The 13725-nt window shown below is 40.3% G+C and overlaps 1 protein-coding gene across 1 annotated transcript in view; it reads left to right on the plus strand.

Annotated features, from left to right (window-relative positions):
- The first annotated feature begins 6294 nt into the window (after window positions 1-6294).
- LOC150061399 (uncharacterized) overlaps window positions 6295-13725 on the plus strand; it is a 342050-nt gene continuing 334619 nt past the window's right edge. Inside the window, exon 1 of the transcript XR_016535821.1 lies at window positions 6295-6311. The gene's annotated coding sequence lies outside the window, so the exon portion shown is untranslated. The remainder of the gene's footprint in view (window positions 6312-13725) is intronic.

The raw sequence follows: 13725 nt of genomic DNA on the forward strand, positions 1-13725 counted from the left end.
CAAAGTGAAAACACTTTGAAAATTTTACTAACCAAAGACAAAATATTATCAGATTTCAAACTATGCATCTTTTTTACCTTTTCATCTTTTTCTTCTAGTAATGTTTGAAAGATTAGTAGCCACATAAATAAAACACATACACAATCCTCAAATTCTAATCACATCATTGATTTACACACTTTTCTTATTTCTTATCATGTATGGAATCTGGTTTCAAACTGTGATCCTCAGATCAAATGAATCTTTGTTCCTATATTTCCACTTGAAACAACAAGATCAATAGAAATAATTTTTAAGCAGGGCCTACCAGAAACTTGTTAAGAATAAATACTTGCAAGAGTTATTTTTCCCTCTGTGGGTCTGACTAAATGCTGCAGAGGGTAAAATTTGTAATGACAAAACTCAATATTAGACATGAAGAGAGTTTTGAAACAGCAACTGATCAAATAATCTCATTAACTGATTATAACACTTAGGATACTAATTAAAATTGAAACTATTGTTAGCTCTGTATCCAAGGGACAGACATTAGACACATTTGTTCACACCCAAATCAGATGCGCTTCTTTGCAGCTTGAGTTTAAAACTGCCCATTCTTTTTCTGTTAGGCCTGCAGGGCCAGTTAAATATTTGTTACCATAGAACTATACAGAGTTTGAGTTTAAAACTGGCTCCCTTTCTTTTCTTTTTGGCTTGTGCAGCCAGTTATGTAGTTACCAGAAAAAAAACCTTTAAAGAATTTTTCGAAAGAAGCACATTAGCATACAAATAACCTTTGAACACTTGGTGGAAGGATGGGGGGGTCACATGAAAACCCACAGAGAGGACAAAATGGCAGATTTCTGGACAAGTCATGAGGGTAAGGAAATTTGGTGGAGCTTTACTAAGTAAGCAACTTAAGCAGACAAGCAGAGAAATAGCAAACAAACAGTAAAGGATGGCTAGCCTTGAAAAGGGACTCTAGAGGGAGTTTAGTCCCTAAACAAAATCCAAGGAGAGAGAGAGAGAGAGAGAGAGAGAGGAGAGAGAGAGAGAGAGAGAGAGAGAGAGAGAGAGAGAGAGAGAGGAGAGAGGGAGAGAGGGAGAGAGGGAGAGAGGGAGAGAGGGAGAGAGGGAGAGAGGGAGAGAGGGAGAGAGGGAGAGAGGGAGAGAGGGAGAGAGGGAGAGAGGGAGAGAGGGAGAGAGGGAGGGAGGGAGGGAGGGAGGGAGGGAGGGAGAGAGGGAGAGAGGGAGAGAGGGAGAGGAGAGAGAGAGAGAGAGAGAGAGAGAGAGAGAGAGAGAGAGAGAGAGAGAGAGAGAGAGAGAGAGAGAGAGAGAGAGAGAGATATTACGGAGAGCCTGAATGTATAGCCATTTACCCTTGTGTTCGCAGAAACAGTGGCAATAAAAGTAAGTTGCTTGGGCTTTATGGAGTCCTTGAATGAAAGGACCAGAGAACTAATAAGATACAGTAGGGGGAAAGGGAGTCTTGTGAATGTAGAAAAAGAGGCACTGGGTAGAGAGGTGTCCCTGACCACACAAGGGCTGTCCAGCTGAGAGTCAAATTCTACATTCAGGCATCCCTGAAAGGACAAGAGACTTTCCAAGAAAGGCATGGGGCATGGGGAGTGGGCCCATCTGGCATGGTACCACATTGAAAAGGACAGACAGACAAAGAGAGGGCCCATCGATGGAAGACACTTACCAGATGTAGACAGGAGATGGTGTGGTATGGATGCATAGCAGAGATAGTAAAGGCGAGAAATCCGAGGTAGAGGTTCCTTCAGCTTTTGGCAGTTTGGGTCTGAAGAGGGGTCAGGAGGTAGACCCAGAAGAAGAGGGGACCCACGGACTGCTGACATTATCCCCTCTCGAGTTTCAGCACCAGAGATCTGGTTTGGAGAAAGGAGGCCTCCACATGGTTGTTCAGGCAGAGGAGAGCTTACCACAAGAACCGAACCAGCCGGCTCCAAACTGCCGGCTTGCACCGATGAAGGTGTGCAGAAGGAGCTAATCTTGTAGATGGATTACACAGGGAGAGGGAAGGGAGGAGTCGTGGTCACAGCGGATGTGGATGTAACTTCAGAATGGCAGTCTCTCATGGGCTGAAGGAGGCCTGAGCAGGGCAGATGAGAAAGTGATCTCAGAGGAAGGGGAAGTGACCTCAGGGCCTGTGGGATTGCCCATTGCTCCCGGGTATTCCAGTTATGTAGGTTACAGATGCTGTACAGAGACTTCTAAGGAGGGCCATGTGTGGTTCCTTATGGAAAACAAAGAGAGAGGGGGTCTACAGAGAAACCAGGAAAAGGGATCATTTTTCCCAGGTAGACCTAACAGAATCAAACTGATGAAGAGTTGAAATAATTAGTATTTTTATTTTCTCCCTATTCTCTTGTGGAGGTTCTGTAAAATGGTGAAATGTGCTCCTGAAAAATTTCTGGAAACATTAACATGGCTGAAAAGGTAAACAGCAGGAAAGAGGAGAATTAAAAATATAAATAACACACAAACTGGAAAAAAACAGCCCTAGAATAAATTGAAAGTTGATGTAAGCTCAAGAATAAAACTCTTATTTTTCCCATGGCAATTTCCCAAAATTCATGTGCATTTCACAATAAAAAAATTACCCACCAAATCCCTCTTTGACATAAATCTTCTTTACTTTTGAAATTAAACTCTCTAAGGAAAATGAAACATCACACTAAACCACTGATTCAAGCCTGGTCATTGTTTTCCTTTGCCATTGAGGCCTGGGTGTGGGGTGAAGAGGTCACAGGCAGAGTGGGAGGGGAAGAGAGAGCTCTGGGGATGTTTCTCTCCACAGGTCTTTTCAGGGTCCTGGGAAGGCTTTTGTTGTCAGATGTTCCAGATATCTTAATTTGCAGATCATGGAGGACCTTGTGTGTGTGCATTTCAGAAAGGTAGTTCTGGGTTGGGATGGGAAGGGACTGGGGATGGTATGGGGGAAGAGAGAAGATGAGCACAGGGTCTGGCTTATGTTATAATTTAAGAGATTTAATATTCATAAAATCTTAGTACTATAGATTAGTCTGTGCCTCTCCGTTTGATTAGGGTTTGTTTTTTTTTTTGGCAGGGGAGGCTGAGGTGTTGGGTACTCTAAGGCAAGTAGTGAATAAAATAATTAATAATGTGCTACATACTACCTGCTGTTCCTTAAACTGCAGTTAAATTTCCCCTGATAATTTTTCCTCCATTAATCCTTTTTTTCCCCCTTTCTCTGTTAGGCCAGTCTTTGGAAAATTGCTGACTTGGCAGCTGAAAATATTTTCTTGGCAAGCCCTTTGAAATTGTAATTCTATTAAAGCACCCTTTTCTTATCTTTGCCTTTGAGTAATTTTTCTCCCCTTTCACTTCTTTCTTAGAGAAAGAAGAATAAAATAGATGGTGCATCTTTAGGCTCAACACATCATTATTTCTTATCCTTTGGAGACCAGTGAAATTCTCCATTGTGAGAGATTTCAGCCTTAAATCCCCTGCCTGTCAGGAGGCATTAGTCTGGGACACAGGGTTGCGAGTGTACATGATGAATTTAATGTGTCAGCTGGCAATGAGACATAAATGAGCCCCTAGCAAGCCAGGCTTCAGGACCAAGTGTTCTTAATTCCAGTTCACCCACCCTCACGCATTCAAGTTTCAGGGATACAAACAATACCCCAATTTTGGTACCATTTTATTGACCTCAGTTTATCAAAGAAAATCCAAAACTGCATGCTCCATATTTTCTAAAGCCACCATTTCGAAATTGATTTTTAGGCAATGTTTACTTATGAGTCTTTCAGCCTCTGCTGGGGATTTGGGGTTAGGAAGAGCATTATATTTCTCTTAGTATCTCTCTGGGATAAATAAAGAGAAAATAGGAAGGTTGCCCTCAAGGTCACTCCCAGGCCAGCTGAACTCATTTTGTATCTTCTCTCCAAGAGCTTTTGCTTGGCCTACTGATCCTCCAGGAGAGAAATCACAGAATCATGGAATCAGAGAACTGCAAATAGCTTGTGTTCATTCAGAAGTCATCTCCCATTCAAGCCAAGGGGCTTTTGCTTGATGGGGCCCACGGAAATGATGGGTGTTTTTCTTGCTTAGCTGGAGGCTTAAGGCTCAGTGTTCCAATAGAGGAGCTTTTTATTTATTTATTTTTTCCTTTTTTTCTGTCCTGCAGCCTGAGCTTCACAGGAGCCCTGGCTAAGAGATGGCAGAGAAACTAGAGGAAATACCACTAGGGCTTGAATTAGCTACAACATACCGAATTGCTTAGTAACTAAATGAGATGACTTCCATTTCCTGCTCTCTGGCTAACAAGAAACACACGCATATCCCAGTAGCAGGTGGATTTAGAAAGAGCTGTTGGAATAGGTAGGCAGTGAAGGCTGAATCAAAGAGTCGGGGTTCAACACTGCGACTGTAGAATCCTAAGGCACATTGCACAAGTGAATAGTAGACATTATTATCCTTGTCAGTGTCCTCTGGCAGCTGTTAAATTAACAAAAGAACGCAGGTAAGCCCTCAGTTCAGGTCTTAGCACCATTGTTTAATTTGTTAGATATCTCTGGGCTAGTTAACCATTTTTTGCATAGTTTCTTCATCTATAAAGATGGTTAGTTGGAGTTAAATGGCTAACAATAGCTAGTTGGAGATGAATGTTTCTCAGATTTGTCTGCCCAGGCTGACTTTGAATGTGGACCCCTGAGTCTTAGTCTGACTAGGATTATAAGGGTGAGATACCATTGCCAGATCTAAGTCCTATCTTTTTTGTCTTTCTGGTTCTAAGGATTCAACTCAGGGTGTGGGTGCTGCTTTTACTCAAGGTTAGTGTTCTACAACACTTGAGCCACAGTTACATTTTTTTTTTGGTAGTTCATTGGAGATTAGAGTTTCATGCACACTTCTGCCTGGTTCTACTCCACCTATCTTTATTTTTGTGGGTAATGGGGCTGGAACTCAGCCTGGGTGCTGTCCCTGAGCTCTTCAGCTCAAGACTACCATCCTACCCTTGAACCAAGCCCCACTTCCCGTTTTCTAGAGGTTAATTGGAGATAAGAGTCTCAGGTCCTTTTATGCCCAGGCTGGCTTTGAACCTTGATCCTCAGATCTCAGCCTCCTGAGTAGTTAGGATTACAGGTGTGAGCCACCATACCTGGCTTCCACCTATCTTAATGCCAAGTCATACTCACTGTGTTCTACCTATCCTATATTGCAGTCTTTCTCTCATTTACCATACTAGGGGCTACCAAAATAACTGCTCTGAATTCTTGTCATTCTTTTGGGCCAATTTGCCAGTAGTTTCAGGTCTTTGTAATAGGAGGTAGATTTTGGGGAAAGGGGAATTATCTTGGAGTCAGGGGTATAGAGTGAGACCTTATAAATTATATGACTTACCTAAGTATACTTTAATTGCCAAAGTAGGGTACAAGAAAAAAATCAACGAAGTAAATTAGGAAAGAGGTTTTTCTGTTTGTGTACTGGGCTGCTTTCATTGCTATAAAAAATATCTGAGGCCGGATACTTTTTATTATAAAGAGAGAGGTTTATTTCGCTCCCATGCTTGGAGGTGAAGGTCTAAGATTGAATAGCTCCATTAATTTGGCCCTCAGAAAGACTTCCCTTGACTAAACCTTGTCATGATAGAGGGCACAATGGCGGGAGCTTGGGCAAAAGGGAGACACATCATCTGGAAACAGGGTGTCCCAGAGTAGAAAGGGACCAGACTTGCTATTTTACAGTGACTCACTAAATAGATTTCACTGGTTTCCCATGAGAACAAAAGCTTTCAGTCCCTTCCTTCTACTGGCAATGAATCCATGGCGCCATTCCACTAGTCTCCTGTCTTCAAAAGGTTCCATTACCATTTAACACCATATTGGGAACCACACTTCCAACATGGGAATGCTTGGCCTGCTGTACCTGTCTTCCTTTCCATTAATGTGAGTAGAATATCAGTCTAAAACACCAACAAAGAGATCGGCAGAAGATGGCAGCAGATCAGTGTGAATCTTTCTGAGCTCTCGCCACGATGCCAGTTCTAACATCGTAGGGGAAAGTTCATACCCAAAGATCAATCTTAAGTAAGCTTTAGCACCACAGAGAAGAGAGGAAAAAGGCAGAAAACCAGAGCAAGAAGACAGCGTGGAGCAATGTCAGCAGCTCAGAGATGCCACAGAGACAAAGCCTCCCTCCTGAACCTGAGCAGACAGCGCTTCTTGGCAATGCAGACATGCTGACTCCAGACAGAGCCACACAGAGCATGTGAGAGCCCTGAGCCATCACGGCTGTGCACGGACCTGCCAGCTTCACGGAACCAGAGAATCCAGCAATTTGTGAGTACCTCCGTGGATGTTCCCACTTCTGCTCAAGGAATGGCATTGGGAAGGAATCCCTTCCCTTACCAGCCGACAGCAACGCCATCTTGACTGCTGGCAAAGACCCTGCCAAACCAACTGCAGCCCGAGAAGTGGTGCTGGCAGCTCCATCATTCAAAAGGGTAAAGGTTTTCCCAGAGGCAGCTTAGAGGGATGTCCACCCCGGCGCTAGTGGAAGTTCCTCCTCCTGGGCGGGGCCGCACTTCTGGCAAACAAAGCCACTCACAGCTTCACCGTTTTGTTTTTTGTTTTTCTGCCCAATCAAGCAAACTGAACAGAAAAATTGCAAAGCCAAATTGCAAGAAAAAAAAAGACTTTTTAAAGTGTTTTGGATCCCGATATTTAGTGGAGACACAAGTTTCCTACCCCATCCCATCCCCCCCAAAAAAAAACAAACTGAAGAATACCCCCCTTGTTTTTACTACCTTTTTTCTTTTTTCTTTTTTTGCAATTTTACCTCCATCCCCCTTTTTTTTAATGTTATGATTCTTTCCATTCCCTCCCCTCCCCTCACACTCCTTCTGTCATTGTGGTTATTCCTAGAAACATAATGACAGCACTGTGTAGAGATGATACAAATTATATTTTTATTGTTACAGACACCTGTTTTTTAATCTGTTGATTCTTAACCTAGTATTTCTTGTTTAAGAACTCACAATTGTGTGGGATCTCCCCCCACCTTTTTTCTTGTTTTTGTTTGTTTTTTCTTTTTATTAAAAAATTTATGATTGATCTCTCCTATATATACTTTCCTCTTTTCTTTATATATTCTCATTACTCTTCTTATCTTTATAAGTTTTATCTTATTTTTTCTAAATTTTGTACTCAACTATTTTACCTTTCTATCACCCTAGGTCAGTTATTCTTATGCTATCTCTTTCCTTCATTACTATATTAGTCTTACACTCCTACATTACTCTTTTCTTACCTCCCCTCTTGTCTTTCATACTATTTTTCTATCTCTGATCTCTGCTCATCCTTCAACTTTTATAATGTATGGATCTACAGTACAGGGTTGTTGAACAATACTATATATCTAGGTGTTCAATTACACTGGAGGTCCAGAGGGACTTAAATACAATAGAGATTGGATTGTGGGTGGTTTTTTTTTTTTGGTCCTAAAATGGTGATCAATGGTGGGATTAGGTTTGTGTGTATGTGCACAAAAAGAGAGAGAGAGAGTGATAATAATCTAAAATTGTGAACTTCTATTGTCTGACCAGCTAAAGAGCTCTAGGTTGTTTATATCTTAAAAATTGTAATCTTGTGCAGTATTAATCTTGCTCCCATTTTCAAGCAGGCAAATGGCAAATCAAGGAATAGCATCTCCCACCCAATATAAACAGGCAATGGAGCAGTAAATGCAAAACTAGAGGAGAGTCCTGTAAATGCTACACAAATGCAACTGATAAACATGATTAGCGAAAAGTTTGAAAACATGCAGAAAGAGATATGTGAAGAAGCCATATCTAAATGAGATGAAACCATAAAGAAGTTGATATGTGAACGTGAGGAAGCCATAAAGGAGGCCATAATAAAGGATTTACTTGAATGTGAGGAAGCTAGACAAAGAAAAATGGACAAATTCATAGAATCCACAAAAAGCTGACCGAACTCCACTCAAATGAAATCAAGGAGTTAAACAAGTCCATACGTGATCTAAAACAAGAGATGCAAGGCATCAAAAATAAGCAATTGGAAGGGAGAGAGATGAAGAATAAAGTAGAAAGTATTGATAGTAGGTTAGACCATGCAGAAGAAAGAATCTCCGGGGTTGAAGATAATCTAGTTGTTAAAATCAGTCAAGCCAAATCCAGGAAATATGAGAGAATGCTTTAGGAGGTCCAAGATACAATTAGGAAGCCTAATTTAAAGCTAATTGGTATTGAGGAGGGCCTGGAGAAAGAGGTCAATGGTATTGGAAATATACGTCAGGGAATCATCTCAGAGAACTTCCCAAATATCCAGAAGGGCAGGCCCATCCAGATACAAGAAGCTTTTAGACCCCCAAATAGACCTGACTAGAAAAGGACATCCCACCACCACATTCTAATCCGTACAGGATCAATAGAGACCAAACAAAGGATCCTAAAAGCAGCCAGGGAGAAGAGAACAATCATCTACAAAGGAAAACAAATCAGAGTAACCACAGATTAATCAGCAGAGACCATGCAAGCAAGAAGAGATTGGAAAGATGTATGCCATGCCCTTAAGTCAAATAACTCAACCAAGAATACTCAGCTAAACTCTCATTCAGAACTGAGGCAACAATAAAAACATTCCATTCCAAGGAAAAGTCGCAACATTACCTGGCAACCAAACCAGCATTACAGAAAATTCTCAAAGATGTTCTACACATTGAAAACCCACACAAACAGGATATAGACAAAGAAATGGCACCTAAAAATCATATCAGCTAAATACATCAAGACCTGTCAAGCCACAGGTCCTAATGAAAGCTTTTAAAAATGGCAGGAACTAGTAAATATTTTTCAATCCTAACTCTCAATATCAATGGACTTAACTCTCCAATTAAACGGCATAGACTGTCTAGTTGGATCAAAAAGCAAGAGCCATCATTCTGATGTCTTCAAGAGACACATCTTGCCCCCCCAAACAAACATTTTTTGAAAGTGAGAGGCTGGAATAAAGTTTATCAAGCTATCAGCCCCCATAAACAGGCTGGAGTTGCCATCTTCATATCAGATAAAATAGACTTCAAACTAAAATTAGTGAGAAAAGACAAAGAAGGGTGAATATAATGTAACCCTTCTATTAATTACAATAAAAATATGCTGATCTGAAAGAAAACACCAACAAGACTGGGAATTCTGAAAAGAAAGGGCAGACTTGTGCATTTGTAAAGAGCCTCGAGGGCACAGAATTTGTATGTGATCTTAATGTATTAGCACTTTACCTTTGCTGTTTTTGCGCCATAAACACATGTGTCATTGTGTAACCCTTCCAGAATTTAGGATTCCTCCTATATTTGTCTCTTGTTTGTTATTGTGTAACAAATTTCCACACATTTAATAGCTTAAAATATGACAAATGTATTCTCATATAGTTCCTAAAATTATACAGCTAAAATGGGTCTTATGTTATGAGAACAGCACGTCTTCTGGAAATGCTAAAGGATCTTTTTTTCCCCCTATTTCTTGAGGTAACCTATAATCTGTAGCTTGAGGCTCCTGGCTTCCTTTTTTCTCCAAAGAGAATTCCTTTGATCCCATCCATATCCTCTATTATGCTCTGTTGTGCCCTGTCATGTTGTCTGTCTTTTTCTTTCCCCATTTCTCTGAGGCTGTAACAGGATTTTACCATGTAGCCCAGTCTTGAATTCATTCCTTTTCAGGGTTTTTAGTCCTTCGTTCCCCCCAACCTGCAGGAGGAATAAGAGAGAACACACCCCAACCAAGATGAGGTCAAGAAAGGAGAGGGCCGACTGCCTCCCTTGCAGGAGGACAATCAGATGCGTTAGGGAGACCCGTCAAGGCAGGAACTCATTTATTGAGAAAGTACACTTACCTAGGATAGGATGCAGGAGCCTATCAGCACAACAGTGGGTAGGGCAGGGGGACGTAGGTGCTGTCCGGGAGGGCGGAAGTGTTTGGGGCCAATCCCAGAGGCAGCCTTACTTTACATCACAAACCCCAGCTAAGCCTTCCAACCAGGTGACAGGCAGGTTGGATCCCAAAACCAGGAAATGAGCCCATTTCCCTGACGTGACGTGCCCCACAATAACTCTCTTGCCTCAGCCTTCTAAGTGCTGGATTGTAAATATGTACCCCACACCTAGTCTTTGATTTTTCTCTCATGCTTCCTCTCCTGCAGACCCTCCTTTACAAGCTTACTCAGTTCATGCTATTATTACCATCTTAAAATCCTTACCATAATGTGCGCCAAGTTTTTCATGTTTTTGTGTCCTAGGGATTAGGATAGTCCGTCTTTGTGCCACCTAACTCAGTCTAACATGTCTTCCAGTTGTTTAGGTATGCACCTCGTAGTATTCATCTTCTGAGGAAGCCCTTCTAATTTAATCATTATTTGACATTCCTTCATAGTTTATAAATGAGTGTTAGATGAAGCCATGTTCTCCTTTTTCTTCCTTTCCCTCGTGGGAAGGTAATAGAAGGGGCCAGCAAGAAGCCATAGAAAATGAGAATTTGCTAGAAGTTTCTTCAATACTTTGAATCTCAGCAGCCACACAGACATACAAAAATTCTTTCAGCTTCAGATGAAACAACTTGGAATTAGTATCCCTAGGGAAAACTTCTACTAATTGTAATACAAATTCAACAGTTCAGCTCTTATTCAAATTCTTTTACTGTGTGGCAAGGTAGACTATCAACATTGCCTTGAGCCAGTGCAGAATAAATGCCATTGAGAAGTAATTTATTTCTTCATTTACTTACTACTGAATCAGTCAGGAGTCTCTTTCAACTCAAGGTTGTCCAGCTTGCAATGCTACAATAAGTGGAGAATTCCTGAAGCCATGACAGGCCTGTGTTCTTCTTTTGCTTGTTCCCACACCCTCAGTCCATGCCCATGGAGTTATGATTACCTGAACAATTCTGGCAGGCTGCTATTTACATCTCTAAGAAACTCTCTCATTAAATCTATTCAGTTCAGTCTTCTAATGTAGAAAGTAGAAAATTATACCATATAAGATCAGTCCTTCCAAAATATATGGTACTGACTTTCTTATTAACTGCTGACAACATTCCATTAGATATTTTTTAAAATCAAATATTGACTAAACAGAATATTTAGTTCTGCCCCTTGATCTACGCCTAGCCTTTGCTAATAGATTTGCTGCTGGGCATTTCTTCTTTTGGATGTAGCCCCCATCTTGAATGAGTCTATACTTTAAAATTTTTATCGTTTATTTCTTGATTTTTAAAAATTATCTTTAAGCAGTTGTACAAAAGGGTAGCCATTTAACAAAGCAGTTTATAATTATAATAAATCAATGTCACTTGAACAGTGTCACTCCTTTTTGAATGAGTCTTTTTTTAAAATATTTTTTATTGTAATTAATAAAAGGGTTACATGATATTGAATGAGTCTTTTGACACTGGATAGTCCCCAATCTAGAGCACTTTATTGTACTTATTTGTGTGTGTGTGTGTGTGTGTGTGAGTGTGTGTGTGTGTGTGTGTATTCTGGGAATTGAATGCAGACTCTTGCATGCTAACAAGCACTCTACTCTTGAGCCCTGCTTTTCATCTCTTAACATTTTATTACCTTTGTATCTTCTGAAGAAATCCATTTGATTGAGTTATTTACAGAAAAGTGCATATTTTGGCATTGCTGTCACTGTAATTAAGGCATAGAGCATTTCTCCTTTTCTATTTCTTTATTTCTTCCCCCTGTCATTTCTTCCTTTCCTCCCTACCTTGCCCTTTCCTTACCCCTTCCCCTTCCTGACAATACTGGCATTTGAACTCTGAGCCTTGTGCTGACAGGCAGGAACTCTGACACTTGAACCCTGCCTATAACTCAGGCTTTCTTTATATATTGTAAGTACAGATTTTTCTCCCCAAAAGGTTTATCCTCTGATGAATAAATAAATGCTTAATTTAACTTCAATAATGTCTAATGTATTACTTCCCTTTTGCTTGCTACTTCGACAAATGGTCACAAATGAGTCAACTCCAAACAGCACAAATCTCCTTTAAAGTTCCAGATGCTGAACTGAGGTTGACAAGGCTGCCTCCCTTCTTCTGACTCCAGGGATGAATCTACTCCTTGCCTTTTCCCATTGCTGGAAGTTACTGTCTTTACCTTGTGGTGCCATAGCATTGTAATTTTTGATTCCTTGTCCCATTGCTTTCTCCATGCTAAGCCTCTGCATCCTTTGTACAAGGACCCTTGTGATTATTGAATTATTGAATTTATGAATTGCCTGACTCAGATAATTCATTTCATGATCCTTAATGTCATCACATCATCAATGTCTCTTTTGCCATATGAGACAACCCATTCCAAGATTTGAGAATATAAGAAATGGACACTTTTAGGGGCCGTTATTCAACCTCCTGCATTGAATTTATCATCTAATTTATACTTTTCTCCTTGACAGTTTGTAGTTTTTGTACTCTTGCTAGGAAAATTTGTCTATAACAAGATGATAAAAGAGTTTTTCTCCTGAAAGTTTCATACTGCTAGTTATTACGTTTAGGCCCAAAAAATGAGTTTCAAGTTTAGTTTTGTGTACACTTTTGAGGCAAAGGTCAAAGTTCACTTAATTTATTTTTAATATTTGCAGCATCAACACTGAAAATATGCCCTTCTGCTATTGTTTTTAACTTTTTGTTGAAAATAACTGGATCACTTATGGATGTGTTGAATTCCAGTCTCATTTCTGATTTTTCTGGGTACAGATGTGATGGCCTTCATGTCTGGCTTAGAATCACTGAATAGTTTCTAATGCCCTGATTTAATTATTTTAATGTGACGTATAGGGCCTTTCATTGTTTTACCCTTTCTTTCCCCTTCTCTTGTATTATTTTTACTTGCATCCATTAAACATTATGCTAAAACTCCCGTAGTTCCTCAAAAAACTCTGTTACCTTGAGCCCAAACCTTAGCAGATTCTTTCTCCCTTTGGGTTCAACACCTGTTCTACTTTGCCTCATTTGTCCTCTTTCTCATCCATTAATTTGCCATTTTCTCCAGGAAACTCTTTTAAAGTCATATTCATGTGTTATTAGGGCACTTACTATACTGACCAACCTGTGTCCCCTCTCTGTGTAGGTTCCTGATATGGGGCAGTATAAATGGCCCACTTACAAACTCTGGCAACAGCACATTCCTTTGTGAGGTGAATAATGACTGATCTTTTCTTACACCGTAGACGAGTCTTCCCAGTGGTGGTGATTTGCAGCAAAGATACCTTTACAGCAAAGAGTACATGGCTGATGGAAGGATGTTAAACAGACATTTTATTAAATCCAGACCAGGTGTCAATGAAGTATTGCTATACAAAGAATATTCCAATAGACATACCAGATTTTGGGCAAATAAATGTTAATATTTTATAAGATTTGGATAGTTTAATAAAATATCTTGGCAAATGATAATTGCCTACAGCTGGGTGCCACTACTCAAGAGAATGTGATGTGAGGATTGAGGTTTGAAGCCAGCCTGGGCAGAGAAAAAAAGTTAAGCAGCAAAATAAGTGAAAGTGGAAATATGGTTCAAGTGTTAGAGTGCTACCCTTGCACAAAAACCTAAATGAGAGTGAGATGTCCTGATTTCAAGCCCCAGTACCAGCATACACACACATTATACATGAATGCGTAATGCTACAAAAGAGCATTGTATACGTTTAACAAGGACAAAAGAGCATAAGAAGCCTGTTTATTCA

This window comes from Megascapheus bottae, chromosome 6 (genome assembly GCF_031878675.1).
Source record: "Megascapheus bottae isolate mThoBot1 chromosome 6, mThoBot2.hap1, whole genome shotgun sequence".
NCBI classification, from domain to species: domain Eukaryota; kingdom Metazoa; phylum Chordata; class Mammalia; order Rodentia; family Geomyidae; genus Megascapheus; species Megascapheus bottae.